We start from the raw sequence: 18,126 nt of genomic DNA on the forward strand, positions 1-18,126 counted from the left end.
AGTACCACCGCCACCCACCTCCAGGACAACCATGCCTCTCCAGTACCATTGCCACCCTCCTCCAGTACCACCACCCACCCTCCGGTACCACCGCCACCCCTCTCCAGGACCGCCACCCCCCTTCAGTACCACCACCGCCACCCACCTCCAGTACCACCGCCACCCCCTCTCCAGTACCACCACCATGCCACCCACCTCCAGTACCACCGCCACCCCTCTCCAGGACCATCATGCCTCTCCAGTACCATCACCACCCTCCTCCAGTACCACCACCCAGCCTCCAGTACCACCGCCACCCACCTCCGGTACCACCGCCACCCCTCTCCAGGACCGCTACCACCTTCAGTACCACCACCGCCACCCCCCTCCAGTACCACCATCAGCCCCCCTCCAGTACCACCACCACCACCCACCTCCAGTACCACTGCCACCACCTCCAGTACCACTGCCACCCCTCTCCAGGACCACCACCGCCACCCACCTCCAGGACCACCATCCCCCTCCAGTACCACTGCCACCCCCCTCCAGTACCACCACTGCACTGGTGACACAGGTTTCACTCGGGACACAGGCTGCACAGAAATGTTTTACTTTGTTCTACAGTGGAAAAAAATATAGTATCAAAATCATGCTTTTCGGGGGGGGGGGGGGGGGGGCCTTCCTGATTTCTTGCATCGGGGCCCTGAGGTTTCTAGTTACGCCTCTGATTCAAGCTGCGTCATCAAAAGAAGAGGGGAATCACCCCATAACTCAAACATTCACTTCAAATAATATAAACACTTTGATTAATAAATATATATAAAAAAAATTTTATATGTAAACTGTCCCCCTTAAATAAGGTGATGCTGCTATATAATAAAATAGCCGCGACTGAGGGAAGGAGGGAAGGAGGGAGGGAAGGAACACCACAGCTTGCTGCTACTGAGGCAACTGAAATCTGGGGCTCGGAACCCCCTTTTTATCTGAAATTCTTCTCATAGGTCCCGCTAAACTGCCCAGACACAGTGGTCAGCTGACCTCTGCAACAAACAGGGGCCAATCAGAAACCTTCCCGCATTTTTTCAACCTGAGGAGATCCTAGGAACCCCGCTGCCGCAATCTCATGAGGAAAGGGGGGGTCATAGCTGTTTTTCCCCCCTTTCCCTTTCATGTGACAGCAGACAGCAGGAATTTAGAGAAACAATAAACACACTCACACTACCTTTGGATAAAATTATGGCCACGCCCTTTATTATTGGCTTTAATAAATAAAATAGACTTTTATTTCCATTCAAAAACACGTAAACAACTTAGCCACTACGACTCAAGCTGTATCATCAAATGAAGAGGGAAATCACCCAGAAGTTGAACCACCTGTCACCCAGCCCCCAAAACTGCGGCCCTTTCAATGCATGTGTTTTGATCTGCATTACAAATATCTAAACCTGATAGATGAACTCCATCCCCCCTATAAAGTTCCCTCTAATTCCATGTGCCTATAGGAAAACCCAAACAAAGAGCCTAAAAACTTCTGTATTGCCATATTAACCCTTTTTCTTACTTTTTCAAGTGGATGCAGGTAAAGGGAGTTTAAAATTTAATTATGTTACTGGACCGCCTTATACAAATCCTTAACAACTTGTCTTCAATCAACAGATCCTCCCAGTTAAGGTCCCCTTAACTGGGTCCCCTTGCTTGTGTTTTGTGGCGAAAAATGCTACAGAAAAAAACGCTTTGAATAATGTTAATTCAAAATGCGACCAACAATCCTTCTCTGTGGCTGCACAAAGCCTTTCTAGAACCTCAGTAGAGATTGGCTCCCTAGAATCCTCCACTCTGTTATATTTTTATAACCTTTTAACGCTTGCCTTACCGTAACAAAACTGAAAAGTGATGGCAGATTGTACAATTTAAGAAAGAAAGAAATTCCAAATAGAACTTTAGAGGGTGGTGATAAATGGGGAGTACTCGGAATGGTCAGGGGTGGAAAGTGGGGTCCCCCAGGGTTCTGTACTGGGACCAATCCTATGTAATTTGTTCATTAACGACCTGGAGGATGGGGTAAACAGTTACATTTTTGTATTTGCGGACAATACTAAGCTAAGCAGGGCAACAACTTCTCGCAACATGTGGAAACCTTACAAGTGGATCTGAACAAATTAATGGGGTGGGCAACTACATGGTAAATGAGGTTTAATGTGGAAAATGTAAAATAATGCATTTGGGTGGCAAAAATATGAATGCAATCTACTCACTGCAATCTACTCAGTGGGGGGAGAACCTCTGAGGGAATCAAGACTGGAAAGGACCTGGGGGTCCTAGTAAATGATAGACTCAACAATGGCATGTCATTTTTTCAATTTACAAATACCATACTGGTGACCCCACAATAGGGATAAAACTTTTCCGTGGAAAGGAGTTTAATAAGACACATGGCCACTCATTAAGATTAGAAGAAAAGAGGTTTAACCTTATGCTGCGTACACATGATCGGACATTCCGACAAAAAAATCCTGGGATTTTCTTCCGACAAATTTTGGCTCAAGCTTCTCTTGCATACACATGTCCAGAACGCACTGATGTACACTATGTACGATGGCACTATGAAGAGGAAGTTCAATACCCAGTGCGCCACCCTTTGAGCTCCTTCTGCTAATCTTGTGTTAGTAGAAGTTTGGTGAGAGATGATTCCAGCTTTTCAGCCTGGTGCTTTTCAGATCGTTACTGCTCTTCAATTTGTGCTTGTGGGTTCGTATCTGGTTTTCAGCGCGTGTAGTCCGTTCACATCTGGGTTACAGTGCGTGCTATTTATAGTACGTATTTGATCTTCAGTGCCTTCTTTTCCGGTCGTTTCTGATTTTCAGTGCGTTCTGTTAGTTTGTTCTGACCAGCGGACCATTTTTAAGCCAAATTGCAGGTACGTACTCATCGTGCAGTTTGTGCTGTGCAGGGGCTTGGTGTTGGGGTTCTTACTTTGACCCAAGTCCAGTCCATGGACAGGGCGAGGAGGAGTTCATGGACAAAGAATTGTTTGCTCCAGCGTGACCAATTCTTTCATATGCCTTTGTAGCAGGAGATCCGTGAGAATAATCCTGATGATTTCAGGAATCATCTCCAGATGACGGACCCCGTTTTTCACCGTGTGTTGGCTTTGCTGTCCCCAAGCCATCACTCCCGAGCAGAGGCATGTCACCACCTTGCAGTACTTGTCGATGGGGAGAAGTCTGCAGGACATCAAGTTCTCGACTGACATCTCCCCCCAGGCTCTGGGAATCATTATTCCAGAGAACTGTTCTGCCATCATTTGGGTCCTGCAGAAGGACTATAATAGGGTAAGTTTTATCCTTTAACATCACATTATATGTATTTAAATAAATTTATTTATAAAATAAATTTGTATTTTAAAATGAAAAATAGTTCCTTTGATTTACTGCTTGTGTTTCTTTTAGCGGTCTCCTAGGTTCTCCAATGAGCTTTTTTTTTGGCCATTTCTTCAATAGTTCCATTGTAATTTCTTTGATACATGAGGTGACAATCAGCTAACTATTATTTATGTTCTGGGTCTGCTACACACACATCTTCTTTTTTTTGTTAATATTTGTAATGCATTCATGATAACAATAATATTCATCTTTTTTAGCACCCTGAATTCATTTTTTGGAGTGACGATAATGGTCTGATTTACAGTATGCAAATTATAAAGCACTGTGGGTGTTATTTACTAAAGGAAAATCCACTTTGCACTACAAGTGCACTGCAAAAGTGCACTTGTAGTGCAAAGTGGATTTGCCTTTAGGAAATAACCTGCATTGTCACTGTAAACACCAATGTAAGCAAAAAAACGCTATTGAGCATTGAAAGGAAAAGACACACGTTGAGTAGAAACATTTTTACTCTGTGCACATTCACATGTGTGTTTAGAAAAGGGTTTTTGAACAAACCAACATATTTTTTGGAATATATATATATATATTTTTGAGATAGTAGAAATATCCTTTTTTGTGGTAAACAGGCATGTTTTGCAAAACATAAAACAATACACAACTCAGGAACTTACAAAGTTCCACTTTGATAAATTGAAGGCAATATCAGACATTAGTATGTCCAAACTGTGTTGATATTGCCTTCATCAGATGGAGTGATGCCACCCCTGTGAAAGCCACATTTTGAAGATGTACACAAATTCCCGATCCCATGCCTAAGGTCAACATGTGCTAGCTCCCATTATAGGAGATTAATGGACGTGTTTCGGGGGTAAAACCCCTTCTTCTCAGCTACTTGAGTTGCGAGGAAGGGGTTGCACCCACAAAACGCATACTTTGATATCCCGTGATGGCAGATAGCCCATGTTGACACACTGGGGTTGATTTACTAAGGGCAAATCCACTTTGCACTACAAGTGCAATTGAAAGTGCACTTGTAAGTGCAGTCGCTGTAGATCATGGTAGATCTGAGGGGAAGATCTGAAATGAGGTGAAGCTCTGCTAATTTTATCATCCAATCATGTGCAAACTAAAATGCTGTTTTTTATTTTCCTTGCATGTTCCCCTCGGATCTACAGCAATTTTATTTCCAAGTGCACTTGTAGTGCAAAGTGGTTTTGCCTTTAGTAAATAACCCCCACTGTGTGCATCTTCAAAATTTGGCTTTCAACATTTTTTAGAAAAGTTCTAATAAAAAAAAAATAATTATAACATTTTGGTGTGTCTTTGAGCCTTTTTTCAACATCATTGATGTCTTCCTTGATCTTCTGTAAATCCAGATTGCACACCATGATCTCCCTGATGAGGACGTGTGCACTTGCACTTGTGAAATGAGATTCTTCTTTTACATTATGCACATCACCTAAAATAAAAAAAACACCATGTCTGTAAATCCAGATTGCACACCATGATCTCCCTGATGAGGACGTGTGCACTTGCGCTTGTGAAATGAGATTCTTCTTTTACATTATGCACATCACCTAAAATAAAAAAAACATCATGCAGGCATACATCTATTACCCGAAGCTGTGATCTCAGACACTCACCTGTTGTGGACACTATTTCACCCACTTCATAAACCTCTCCTTCCTCCACATCCTCAGGTTGTGGTTTTGGGATTTCTCCTTCTTTAGGAGGTTGTGGGTCTCTGGTGTCCTCTGACATCCTGATTATTTTCTCCCCTATGTGAATAAAATAAAGGTATACTTAACATACAGATATTTGTGGCAAGAAATAGGAATATGAAACATTGCTTGTATGTGTCGTACAATTGTTGGTTTTGGCAGAGTTCCAAGCTGAAGACATGATTTTTTCCTTTATTAAAGCTGAATACTTACCTTTTTGGGTAAAGTACCACACATGTAGAGACCCCTAGTATCCACTGGAGCATCTGTGTGGGACACCCTAAAAAGTTTGTTCTGGTGTCCCACACTACTACTCCTGCGTCTAGATGGGTAAACAGCTGCTGCATGTCCTCTCCTTACACTGAATCAAGTTTGCATTTCATTCTAGTTACAAACCCATCTAGACAACAATGTACTAAACTTCTTTTAATACAAATAGGCCTGAACAAATGTAGTTAACCTGCACCTGGAAAAAAAATTGTATTAGTGGGTGAACGAACAATGTTTACTACGAACGATTACTGTGCCCACGAATCTGAAACTTGCCATTTTAAACTGTTCAACAGTAAAGAAAAGCACATGGAGTAGCACAAACATAATAAGAAGAATAGGAACACACGACAAAATACTCACTTTTTTGCAGCACTCTCTTGATTCTTCTGTACTGATCCTGCTCCCTAAGTTTGAGGTCTGACCATCGTTTCCTCAGTTGATCCTTGGATCGCTGTACCCCAAAAAATTTCTGCAGACTTTTCACAACTTTAGTCATAATCTTGGCCTTTCTGACATTTGGGTTTGGGTAAGGTCCATGCTTCCCGTCATAGTCGGCCCTCTTCAAGATGCCCACTATCTCTACAAAGGACATATTAGAGGCCTTAAATCTCCTCTGGGATTGAGACGTTCGTGGCCCCGGGCTTTCGTCTTTGGTGCTGTCTTCATGCACCTGTTGTCTCTCCGCCATGTGCTCTCCCACTGCGCCGAAAGACAAGGGGCAGGGAATATAATATAAAGAAGGTCAGGGAAGGGCGGGGGTTTCACTCAGTTTATATAAAGCATAACAGACGTGCGTCGTACATACGATCTGTGAGCAGAGGAAGGAGCAGCAGAAGCGCCGATCGTTCTAACGAAGGTAAAATTTGAACTAGGGGCATCAGTGACCTATACTGCTTAGAGATTGAGGCCTATATTGGGACAAGATTATGTGAGTTTAGACTGACATTAGGGTTTGTCTTGTGTTGTGTCTTGCAGAGAAAATGGATCGATTCAATGATTATGATTTCCTCCCCCAATTCATTGATTTTTTACAGAGAGCTGCCCTGTTTGTGGCAGACAAAACACCCCTTTTGTACAAATTGACTAAAGAGGAAGGCAGCGCTGGATAAATTGCTGAAATTTGTGAAGCCGTAGATCCCCACGGCAGACATCAACTATTTAAAGTGAAAAATTGGTGGCATGAGGTACGCATATAATAGGGAGCACAAGAAGGTCCAGGATTCCCAGAGATCAGGAGCAGCAGCAGATGACATTTATGTATCCAGGTTGTGGTACTATGACAGACTGTGATTTCTGTCAGACCAGGCTGAAATCAGGCCATCACTCTCATCCCTTCCTTTCACTCTTCCTTCCACCCCAGCTGAGGCTTCCAACGTCCAACCTGGGCCTTTCACCCAGGAAGAAGATGTGGAAGAGCCCAGCTTGAGTCAAGTATAGCATTGTTCAACATATTTCTCAAAATTGTGTGTGATTAATGATCAATAAATACACAGGAAATCCTCACTCAAAAGGAGGCTGTAGAAAGTGGCAGCCAGGAGGTAGAAGGGGAAAATAGCAGCCAGGAGGTGCTGGGGGTAAGTGGCAGCCAGGAGGTGGCCGGTTAAATGGCAGCCAGGAGGTGGCTGGGCCCAGTAGCCTGACTGAATCCCAGGTCCCTCCCCTCCACCTTCAACAAAAAAGGTCCAGGAAGGGGAGGAGCGTGGAGGAGTCGGCACTTGGGTTGATTCGGAAGGCTTCTGTGGCCCTCAGAACCCCCACCAGTCTTCTGGAGGCCTATGTCTGCATGGCTGCCAACAAAACTCAGGAAAGGGAGGTGAGCCAATGCCTCTTTTGTGAGGAACTGATATATATGGCCCTAAATAAGGGGTCGAGGGGTGAAATCACAAGCAAAACCCACCTGTGTGAGTTAGACCATCCTCCATCTCCTCCACCACCTCCTGTCACAACTCCAACGCCAGAGCCACAGCCTAGAAGCAAGCGTGGAAGCAAGCGTGTAAGGAAGACAAGAGAGTGATGGCCTTGGTTTGGTCTGGTCTGGAAAAAGACGCAGTAAGACCACAGCCTGGGGACATATATGTCATCTGCTGCTGCTTCCCGATCTCCCGGAGTCCTGGTCCGGATTGTGCTCGCTAAAAGGACTCCTCAGGCTCCCAATTTTGCCTGTCAAATAGTTTATGTGTGCCCTGGGGTACAAAGGCTTTGCTAACCTCACCAGCTTATCCAGCGTTGCCTTCCTCTTTATTTTGTTATGACCCCTAATAAATGTATATATTTTTTCTTAAATCATTGGCTATGTGCAATTAAAAAAGGACAGTTTGTTTGTGAGTAGGCAGGTAGATTTCAAAAATACAATCTCAAATTAACAAGGGACACCAAGGGACACCAACACCAATCAACCTCCTTGAGGTTAGAAAATACTAGATAGTAATGGTGTTGTGGTAACTTGACACACAAAACGAAAAAAATATATATTATGGAGATCACTAGAAAAAAAAAAACAGGAGATCTTGATTTCCAAAAAAAAGTAGATTACTATAAACAAAAATTAAAAACATTATTCTGGAGATCTGGCAAAAAAATATATATTTTATTCATGAGATCACAAGAAATAAGAAAGAAATCAGTTTGTCAGAACTCTGTGTGAATATCAGCTGCAAAACAACTTCATTATTCTAGCATTATAAAGAAGAAGAGAATGCGCTGCATTGAAAGATTTCAAGATTTGCAGTGTGACGAATGTGCTATCTCCATTACGACTGCTAGTTTTACCAGACCGATCGCTTTCGTCTCATACTTGATTCAGAGCATGCGTGGAATTTTGTGGGTCGAAATTGTGTACACAACAGATTTTGTTGTCAGAAAATTAGAGATCCAGCTCTCAAATTTTTGTTGTCAGAAATTCAGACAAAAAAATGGAACCTGACACAGTTGGAATTTCCGACAACAAGCTCACATCGAACATTTGTTGTCAGAAAATCCGATTGTGTGTACGCAGCATTAGACTGCGTAGAGGGTTCTTTACTGTAAGAGCGGCAAAGATGTGGAATTCACTTCTACAGGCAGTGGTCTCAGCGGGGGAGCACTGATAGTTTAAAAAAACTATTAGACGCACCTTGAACGACCACAACATACAGGGATATACAATATAATACTAACATATAAACACACACATAGGTTGAACTTGATGGACTTGTGTCTTTTTTCAACCTCGCCTACAATGTAACTATGTATTATTAGGTTTTACATACATTTTAACACAAGAATAAGGCTTTATAATTTAGCCAAGTGACTAACTGCTACTATATCACTATTTTTGAAAATAAGTATACCTATCCTGGTGTGTTAGCTTGGTGAATTAATACTAATCGATCACTAAAGAAGATCATTCTGTTTATCAGAAAGAACATTTACACCAATAGGAGGTTGAACAAAGTAGAATTTCAAGATCTAATGTTCTCTGGATACAGTTACAAGAGATTAGGTTAACTTCAGTTGTAAGGCAAATTTACCAACCTAGTAAAACTGAAAGATAAAAAGAACAAAAAAAAAATACTGTTATGATTTATGCCAACAAAATATGCTATTGAAAGAGGAACTTCACTCAAATCAAGTTAAATAAAAAAGGTACTGTTCAAAATCCATAACCATTAGAGCATGGGAACTAGATGTAGGCATGTCTTATACCAAAGAGCAATGGCAAAAAGCACTACACACTATGTATGCAGCAACCAAGAGCGCCAACTTATGCGAACGAATGCCGCGTACACACGGCGGATTGTATGGCGTACTTAGTCCGTCGAAACACATTTCAGCGGACAATCCGCTCGTGTGTGGGCTTCAGCGGACTTTTTCAGCGTGCAGTCCGGAGTACTAAGTATTTTGGTTTTTTCGAAATTCTGTCTGTCGTACTTTGGTTTCAGCGGACAATACGGTCGTCAGTATGCTAGTTCAACGGACTAAGAATGGCGCATGCCCAGAAAGGATTTACATGGTGGAAGGGTGCTTTGCTGTGTCTTGGACTTCCTATTTCTAGTCCCATCGAACGTGCTGTACACGTCATCACGCAAGCTTTCGACGGACTGTTTGTGTATCCGTGTGTGGTCAAGTCCGTTCAGTGGAAAGTACGACGGACTGTCCGTCGGATTGTATGACGGACTAAGTACGCCATACAATCCGCTCGTGTGTACGCGGCATTACTCACACAATACTGCTACTTTGGTATCTTACACCCTTTTGCATGTCCAAATTCTGTTCCCAAACTTTCCCGCTTTTCTGGAGGAACTGTGGATGTAATGGCACATTGTACCATATCATGTGGACATGCCCAGTCATACATACTTTCTGGTTCAAAATATTCAGACTGATTACGCAACTCATAGAGACACAGGTTCCTTTTACTGCTGGAATGGCCATTCTGTCATTGGGAATAGAGTCCATTCCGGCGGCATTAAGAATCATAGTAATAGGGTAATAGAAACAACAAACATTCACACTACATATAAACTGATGTATGTGTCAACACAAGGTATCTACCAAGCTATGAGCTTCAGATGGAACCAATGGGTAGAATGGTACAACATGAGTAGCAAAGGTAATAGCAAACAATGACCAAACCCCACCTAAGAGCTTAAAGGGGTTGTAAAGCTTATTTTTTTATTTTCTGAATAGGTTCCTTTAGGCTGGGTTCACACCGCCGCGGCAGCGAGAACCGGATGTGATTCGCACCGCACTGTAGTGCAAATCACATCTGATCTCTGTGCGATGCGAGTTCAGCCATACAGATACTATGGCTGAATTCGCATCGCACCCGCCGCAAACTCGCACGGGACCCTTTTTTTGGTCCGCAGCAGAATCGGATCGCATGGGTGTTCACACCATGCGATCCGATTCCTGTCCGAGTTTGCAGATCGCACTGCGATATGCGGACTGATCTGGGGGTGTCATTAACATTTCACTGACACTCCCAGCAGTCCGCATAGGGCAGTGTGAACTGCCGGCGGGAGGCATGCGATGCGGGAAAACTCTGCGGATTCGCGGCGTTCCCACATCGCTCCGGTGTGAACCCAGCCTTAAGCTAATGCATTGTTGGTTCACTTACCTTTTCCTTCGATTTCCTTTCTAAATATTTTTTTTCTTTGTCTGAATTTCTCACTTCCTGTTTCTCCTTCACACTTCACACCATCCTCCGAGCAGTGTTAGTCAGCCAGAACAGCTTACTGAACAGCTGACTGAGGAGGAACAGGAAGTGAGAAATTCAGACAAAGAAAACAAAGAAAAAAACATTTAGAAGGGAAATCGAAGGAAAAGGTAAGTGAACCAACAATGCACTAGCTTAAATGACCCTATTTAGAAAATAAAAAACAAACCTTTACAACCCCTTTAAGATCCAGAGACTGTGTATATCTATAATTTTCTTTTTCTTTTTCTCTTCTCAACCTTTTAGTTCAACTAAGTTAATAGTATGACTATTTTCTCATGTTATATTCTATTCTAAGTTTATATAAGTGGAAACATAAAGCCTAAAACATTCTGTAAACATACTTGATGTTAATTGTATGTCTTGATACTCAATAAAAACTATTGGAATGAAAAAAGGTACTGTCTGAATGCACTGTTAAAACCTATTGATGCATTGTAGTGGTGTCTTGCATTGTTCACAGCATTCCGACTCACTGGTCTCTCCCTCACCACCATCTTCAGTGAGGTCAATGGATTCCCCAGCCATTTGCCTCCTGCATCTCTGCACTGCCTTCCACAATGACGAGGCCCAAAATCTTCTGCATGCGCACAAACACTATATTCGGGTATAATTTTGTGAAGGAAATCTGTCAAGAACACTGCCTGAAGACTTCTGTGATATCTGGCAGTGATATCCCAGGAGTAGGGATTAGCCAAACTTTTCTAAGTTTGTTTCAGTGTGGGTTTGGGCAACATTACTAAAGTTCGGCTGTCAAATCTGAAACCATTAACATTAATGGTAACTGAAAGTTAAATAGGCAAGGCTAATAATAAATCCTGTATAATAATAATAATAATATTATAATTGTCAAAGAAATGGCATGGGGGCTGTACAATACCCTGGGGAACATGTACCAAAGAAAAAAAAAAGTTTACATTTCATTTGGCAGGGGGCAGCAATTTAATAATACTTAAAGTTAGCCTAAAAAAATAAAATAAAATAAAAATCCTGTTTTTTTTTTAATGCATGTTATACAGCACAGTGCTTGCACTGTGTAATTTGTCCCCCAGTAACACCTGAAATACCTGGCTGATCCTGCTAGTTTCTGCCCATTCCTTTGTAAACTGCTGAGCCCTGACACTGTGGTCAGTTTACGTGCCCCCTGTCATTTGCTGTGTCTCCTGTCTCTCCTCTGTCCTCTCCCCCTCCCTTCCCTGCCTGCCACCTCCACTACTGCTGCTCAAATTAGGGTTACATTTACATTATTCTCTCAGTTGATTCATGTAATGTCCCTCTGTGATTGTGCTTTATTAAAAAAATGCAGCTATATACCTGTTTACCTCACGTGACCCGCCGCCTCTCTCGTCTCTTGCATAACAGCTGCAGTCGGTGGGGCTGTCTCTCTCCTCTCCTAAATGATGTCAGCAGGGATCCTCGGCCCCACCCGCTGCAGCTGTCAGGCCGAGAGAGGAGAGAGCCAGTGGGTCACATGAGCGCTGATCGGCGCTCTGTAAACAGGTATATAGCTGCATTTTTTTATAAAGCACAGTCACAGGGGGACATTACATGAATCAACCAAGAGGATAATGTAAATTTAACCCTGTGGGTTAACAACCACTTTAAAGGGCAATATTAAAATTGCAAAATGTCTAAATAAATTGCTTGGGGGATGCTCTGACCCTGCCTCTGAAGTCGTGCATCTGCACTATGTATACAACCTACTGCAACAAATGTATATTTACAAAAAAAAAAACTGTTTAAATTACTGGCAAATGACAGTTTCAGTCACTTAATTTTGTTTGTAAACAAAGTGACCGGGGAGCCCCTCATCTAAACCAGACCATAATCCTAGATGAGGGTCTGGTGTGGATCTTAACAAGGGACCTCATACAACAAAAGCTTAGGGTTTCCGCTAAAAATCTCTCATCTTCGCTTCTCCTTGATTGGGATATGGTATGGAAGTCAAGGGGGACCCTGCGCACAAAATAAACAAACAAAAAATAGATGTAGGGTCCCTGCCAAATTCAAATAATGCAATGATGTAGATCCATGTCAATCAAAATGAAAGATGTCCAATGAACATCATTGATCAAATATGGTTATGTACATATTTGGTAAATTATGTCACCAGGGAGACCAGACCCCTTTGTTTATACTCAGTCATCTGCCGAATCTGTCATTCATGGGCAAACAGTCATCAAGTGAGGATTGTGTCGTTAGCGTGTGGGTTTTTTATTTTTTATTTGGAGGATAGCGGGTCTACATCGCTGGATTTACATTGTGGTCCTTTATTTAGATTTGTTTTTGTTTTGTTTTTTTGCCAGCGCCTGCTGCTTTCTTAACAACTATTGACAATGGAAAAAGGAGAGAAACCTGCTACTACATATGAGGTTTCGGTTCCTGTCAAATGGGTTAAAAGTCCAGCATACGGACAAATGGCAAACAAACAAAATGTATTCCAAACTTTTGTATAATCTTTATTTTCTATCAACACTTGGTTAGCCTATTAATTGCTCTACAATATGGTATCAAAGTAGTAATCATTTACATACAGGGGCTGAATGTGAAGGAAAAATCTCCCAAATAGGGTTACATAAAGAACGTTAACCTCTTTACCACTCTATCCAAAGCTAGGGGAAAAAGCAATGTTGGTTGGAGCTAGGCTTTAACTGGCTGAAAGATCCTGAGTAAAAAACTACTGCGCTCAAACTCAACTAAAATGTACTAGTATTTTATGGCTCTAAACTCATTGTTGCATTAGTGATCTTTCCACAGTTGTGTGTATTGTCCCATAGACATAAACACACCTATGTTCAAATCAGATCAAATGCTACAACCTTGGCATTTTTTGCCCATGTGCAAGAGATCTAAATCTGCAGTCTTAATGTAAGTCTAATTTAAACATGGGTACATTTTAATTCTACACAGAGAGCTGTGCGTTTATATACCTACTAATGAGTGGCAGCTGTCTCTATCTTCTATGGAGTGAAATTACATATGAGCTAGGACCCTGGAGGTCACATCATCATGAGACACTGTGGAGCGCCTATATAACTTTACATAACATTCCACAACTGTCTGAGCTCTTGTATAACTTCATCACATAAAAACATTTGTACAAAGCAGTGCTCAGATATCCTGTATACTCATCATAAACAGCCAGGAAACAATTTTTCCAGATGAATAGTGAAAATGGCACCACGCAACATTAAATGAATGCCCAGGTTGACATTTTATCTTATTCTTGATCACTCTATATCAATTTGCAGTGATAAGCTGATGCTGCAGCAGTAAACATGAGAAGACTGACATGTAATAAACAATGGAAATGCATGTCACATGCTTTTCCATGTGCATGCATTCAACTCAAACACGGGCCGTTCGCCTGTTCGGCTAATCCAGAACTTTGTGAGCCGTTCGCACCATATTCGTGTGGCATAAAGGGCCCACAATGCACTGTGCCATCGCAGTGCATTGCTGGCTCATGATTGGCCATTTAGCCAAGCATGCACTGTGATCCAGCATGCTTGGCCAATCACAGCGCTGGCAGCGAAGAGAGCCATAATTGGCCACACACAGGATGCCTGTGGCCAATTATAGCTCAGGGGGGTTTGGTACACGCCCCACACTATATAAGGCCGCCTTGTGTAGTGGCACGGTGGCACGGTGGCCTTGTGTAGTGTGTTGGCGTGCAAGGAAAGAGCAGAATAGGCAGGGACAGTGTCTTTTTGCTTGGGAACCTAGCGCTGTTACAGTGGGTGGTGTGTGCCTCCTGCGCAGTATACACCTGAAGCTACCTCTTATTACTGGTGTTGTTCTTTTTCTGTAATACAGGCATCTGCAGCAGTTAAAGTGGGTGTTGTGTGCCTCCTGCACAGTATAGACCTAAAGATACCCCTTATTGTTGGTGTTGTTCTGTTTCTGTAATGCAGGCATCTGCAGCAGTTAGAGTGGGTGTTGTGTGCCTCCTGCACAGTATACACCTGAAGATACCCCTTATTGCTGGTGTTGTTCTGTTTCTGTAATACAGGCATCTGCCACATTTACAGTGGGTGTTGTGTGCCTCCTGCACAGTATACCCCTGAAGCTACCCCTTATTGCTGGTGTTGTTCTGTTTCTGTAATACAGGCATCTGCAGCATTTACAGTGGGTGTAGTGTGCCTCCTGCACAGTATACACCTGAAGCTACCCCTTATTGCTGGTGTTCTTCTGTTTCTGTAATACAGGCATCTGCAGCATTTACAGTGGGTGTTGTGTGCCACCTGCACAGTATACAGCTTAAGCTACCACTTATTCCTGGTGTTGTTCTGTTTCTGTAATACAGGCATCTGCAGCAGTTAGAGTGGGTATTGTGTGCCTCCTGCACAGTATACACCTGAAGCTACCCCTTATTGCTGGTGTTGTTCTGTTTCTGTAATACAGGCATCTGCAGCAGCTAAAGTGGGTGTTGTGTGCCTCCTGCACAGTATACACCCGAAGATACCCCTTATTGCTGGTGTTGTTCTGTTTCTGTAATACAGGCATCTGCAGCAGTTAGAGTGGGTGTTGTGTGCCTCCTGCACAGTATATACAATTTTCGGTCTGTTCGAAGGTTCTGGTGCAAACCGAACCGGGAGGTGTTCGGCTCATCCATAGTCACCTACAAACAAGTAAGATTTCTGGCTCTCACAGACCTGTATCTTCTTCTTTAAGTGGCTCCTCTGTCCTCCACTCATTACCTGTATTGATAGCACCTGTTTGAACTTGTTATCAGTATAAAAGATACCTGTCCACAACCTCAAACAGTCACACTCCAAACTCCACTATAGTGAAGACCAAAGAGCTGTTGAAGGACACCAGAAAAAAAATTGTAGACCTGCACCAGGCTGGGAAGACTGAATCTGCAATAGGCAAGCAGCTTGGTGTGAAGAAATCAACTGTGGGAGCAATAATTAGAAAATGGAAGACATACAAGACCACTTATAAGCTCCCTCGATCTGGGGCGCCACACAAGATCTGACCCCGTGGGGTCAAAATGATTCAGATTCTACAGTGCCAGACATGTCCCCCTGCTTAAGCCAGTACATGTCCGGGCCCGTCTGAGGTTTGCTAGAGAGCATTTGAATGATCCAGAAGAGGATTGGGAGAATGTCATATGGTCAGATGAAACCACAGTAGAACTGTTTGGTAGAAACACAACTCGTCGTGTTTTGAGGAGAGAGAATGCTGAGTTGCAACCAAAGAACACCATACCTACTGTGAAGCATGGGGGTGGCAACATAATGCTTTGGGGCTGTTTTTCTGCAAAGGGAACAGGACGACTGATCCATGTACATGAAAGAATAAATGGGGCCATGCATCGTGAGTAGGGATGAGCCGAACACCCCCCTGTTCGGTTCGCACCAGAACCTGCGAACAGACCTAAACTTCGTGTGAACTTTAGAACCCTATTAAAGTCTATGGGACTCGAACGTTCACAATCTAAAGTGCTCATTTTAAAGGGTAATATGCAAGTTACTGTCCTAAAAAGTGTTTGGGGACCTGGGTCCTGCCCCAGGGGACATGGATCAATGCAAAAAAAGTTTTAAAAACGGCCGTTTTTTCAGGAGCAGTGATTTTAATAATGATTAAAGTGAAACAATAAAAGTGTAATATTCCTTTAAATTTCGTAGCTGGGGGGTATCTATAGTATGCCTGTGAAGGGGCGCATGTTTCTGGTGCTTAGAACTGTCTCTGCACAAAGTGTCATTTGTGCAGGAAAAAAAGTCTTTTAAAATCACTTGCGGCTAAATTGTTGGCTCCCCGTAATACAGAGAACACTCAATGAGTGTTCTCTGTATTAGCCGACAATTCATTCATTCATTGATAAAAAAAATAAAAAAAACGTGGGGTTCCCCTAAATTCAATTACCAGGCCCTTCAGGTCTGACATGGATATTAAGGGGAACCCTGTGTCAAATAAAAAAAAAATTGACGTGGGGGTCCCCCTAAATATCCATACCAGACCCTTCAGGTCTGATATGGATATTAAGGGGAACCCCGCATCAAATAAAAAAAAATTGACGTGGGGGTCCCCCTAAAAATCCATACCAGACCCTTTATCCGAGCACGCAACCTGGCAGGCCGCAGGAAAAGAGGGTGGGATGAGAGAGCGCCCCCCCTCCCTCCTGAACCGTACCAGGCCACATACCCTCAACATTGGGAGGATGCTTTGGGGGTCTGTGACCCCTCAAAGCACCTTGTCCCCATGTTGATGAGGACAAGGGCCTCATCCTCACAACCCTGGCCGGTGGTTGTGAGGGTCTGCGGGCGGGGGGCTTATCAGAATCTGGAAGCCCCCCCTGTTTGAAATGGTAAGGGGGTACAAAAGTACCCCTACCATTTCACAAAGAAAGTGTAAAAATGGTTAAATAAGACATACACACTTTTGAAAAATTCCTTTATTAAAAATTAAAAAAAGATTCCAGTGGTGCTAATCCACTCTTGCTATCCAGCGACGAATCTCCGGGGTCCAGCGATGGATGATCATATCCAGCGACGGGGGATCTCTCAGTCCAGCGCTGTCCATACATCCGTCTTCTGTCTCCACTCCGGACAGGAGGGGGCCGGGATCTGGGGGTCCCCTTGTTAAAGGGGCCTCCAGATTCTGATAAGCCCCCCGCCCGCAGACCCTCACAACCACCAGCCAGGGTTGTGAGGATGAGGCCCTTGTCCTCATCAACATGGGGACAAGGTGCTTTGAGGGGTCACAGACCCCCAAAGCATCCTCCCAATGTTGAGGGTATGTGGCCTGGTACGGTTCAGGAGGGAGGGGGGCCGCTCTCTCGTCCCCCCCTCTTTTCCTTGGTGCGTGCTCGGATAAAGGGTCTGGTATGGATTTTTAGGGGGACCCCACGTCAATTTTTTTTTAATTTGATGCGGGGTTCCCCTTAATATCCATGTCAGACCTGAAGGGTCTGGTATGGATATTTAGGGGGACCCCCACGTCAATTTTTTTTTAAATTTGACACGGGGTTCCCCTTAATATCCATGTCAGACCTGAAGGGCCTGGTAATTGAATTTAGGGGAACCCCCACGCTTTTTTTTAATTTTATTTTTTATCAATGAATGAATGAATTGTCGGCTAATACAGAGAACACTCATTGAGTGTCCTCTGTATTACGGGGAGCCGACAATTTAGCCGCAAGTGATTTTAAAAGACTGTTTTTCCTGCACAAATGACACTTTGTGCAGGGACAGTTCTAAGCACCAGAAACATGCGCCCCTTCACAGGCATACTATAGATACCCCCCAGCTACGAAATTTAAAGGAATATTACACTTTTATTGTTTCACTTTAATCATTATTAAAATCACTGCTCCTGACAAAACGGCCGTTTTTAAAACTTTTTTTTGCATTGATCCATGTCCCCTGGGGCAGGACCCAGGTCCCCAAACACTTTTTAGGACAGTAACCTGCATATCCAGATCTCAACCCCATAGAAAACCTTTTTGGAGGGAGTTGAAAGTCCTTGTTGCCCAGTGACTGCCCCAAAACATCACTGCTCTAGAGGAGATCTGCATGGAGGAATGGGACAACATACCAGCAACAGTGTGCGACAACTTTGTGAA

This window comes from Lithobates pipiens, unplaced genomic scaffold, assembly GCF_037356315.1.
Source record: "Lithobates pipiens isolate NorthernLeopardFrog02 unplaced genomic scaffold, aLitPip1_a1.2 Scaffold_19, whole genome shotgun sequence".
In the NCBI taxonomy this organism is placed as follows: Eukaryota; Metazoa; Chordata; class Amphibia; order Anura; family Ranidae; genus Lithobates; species Lithobates pipiens.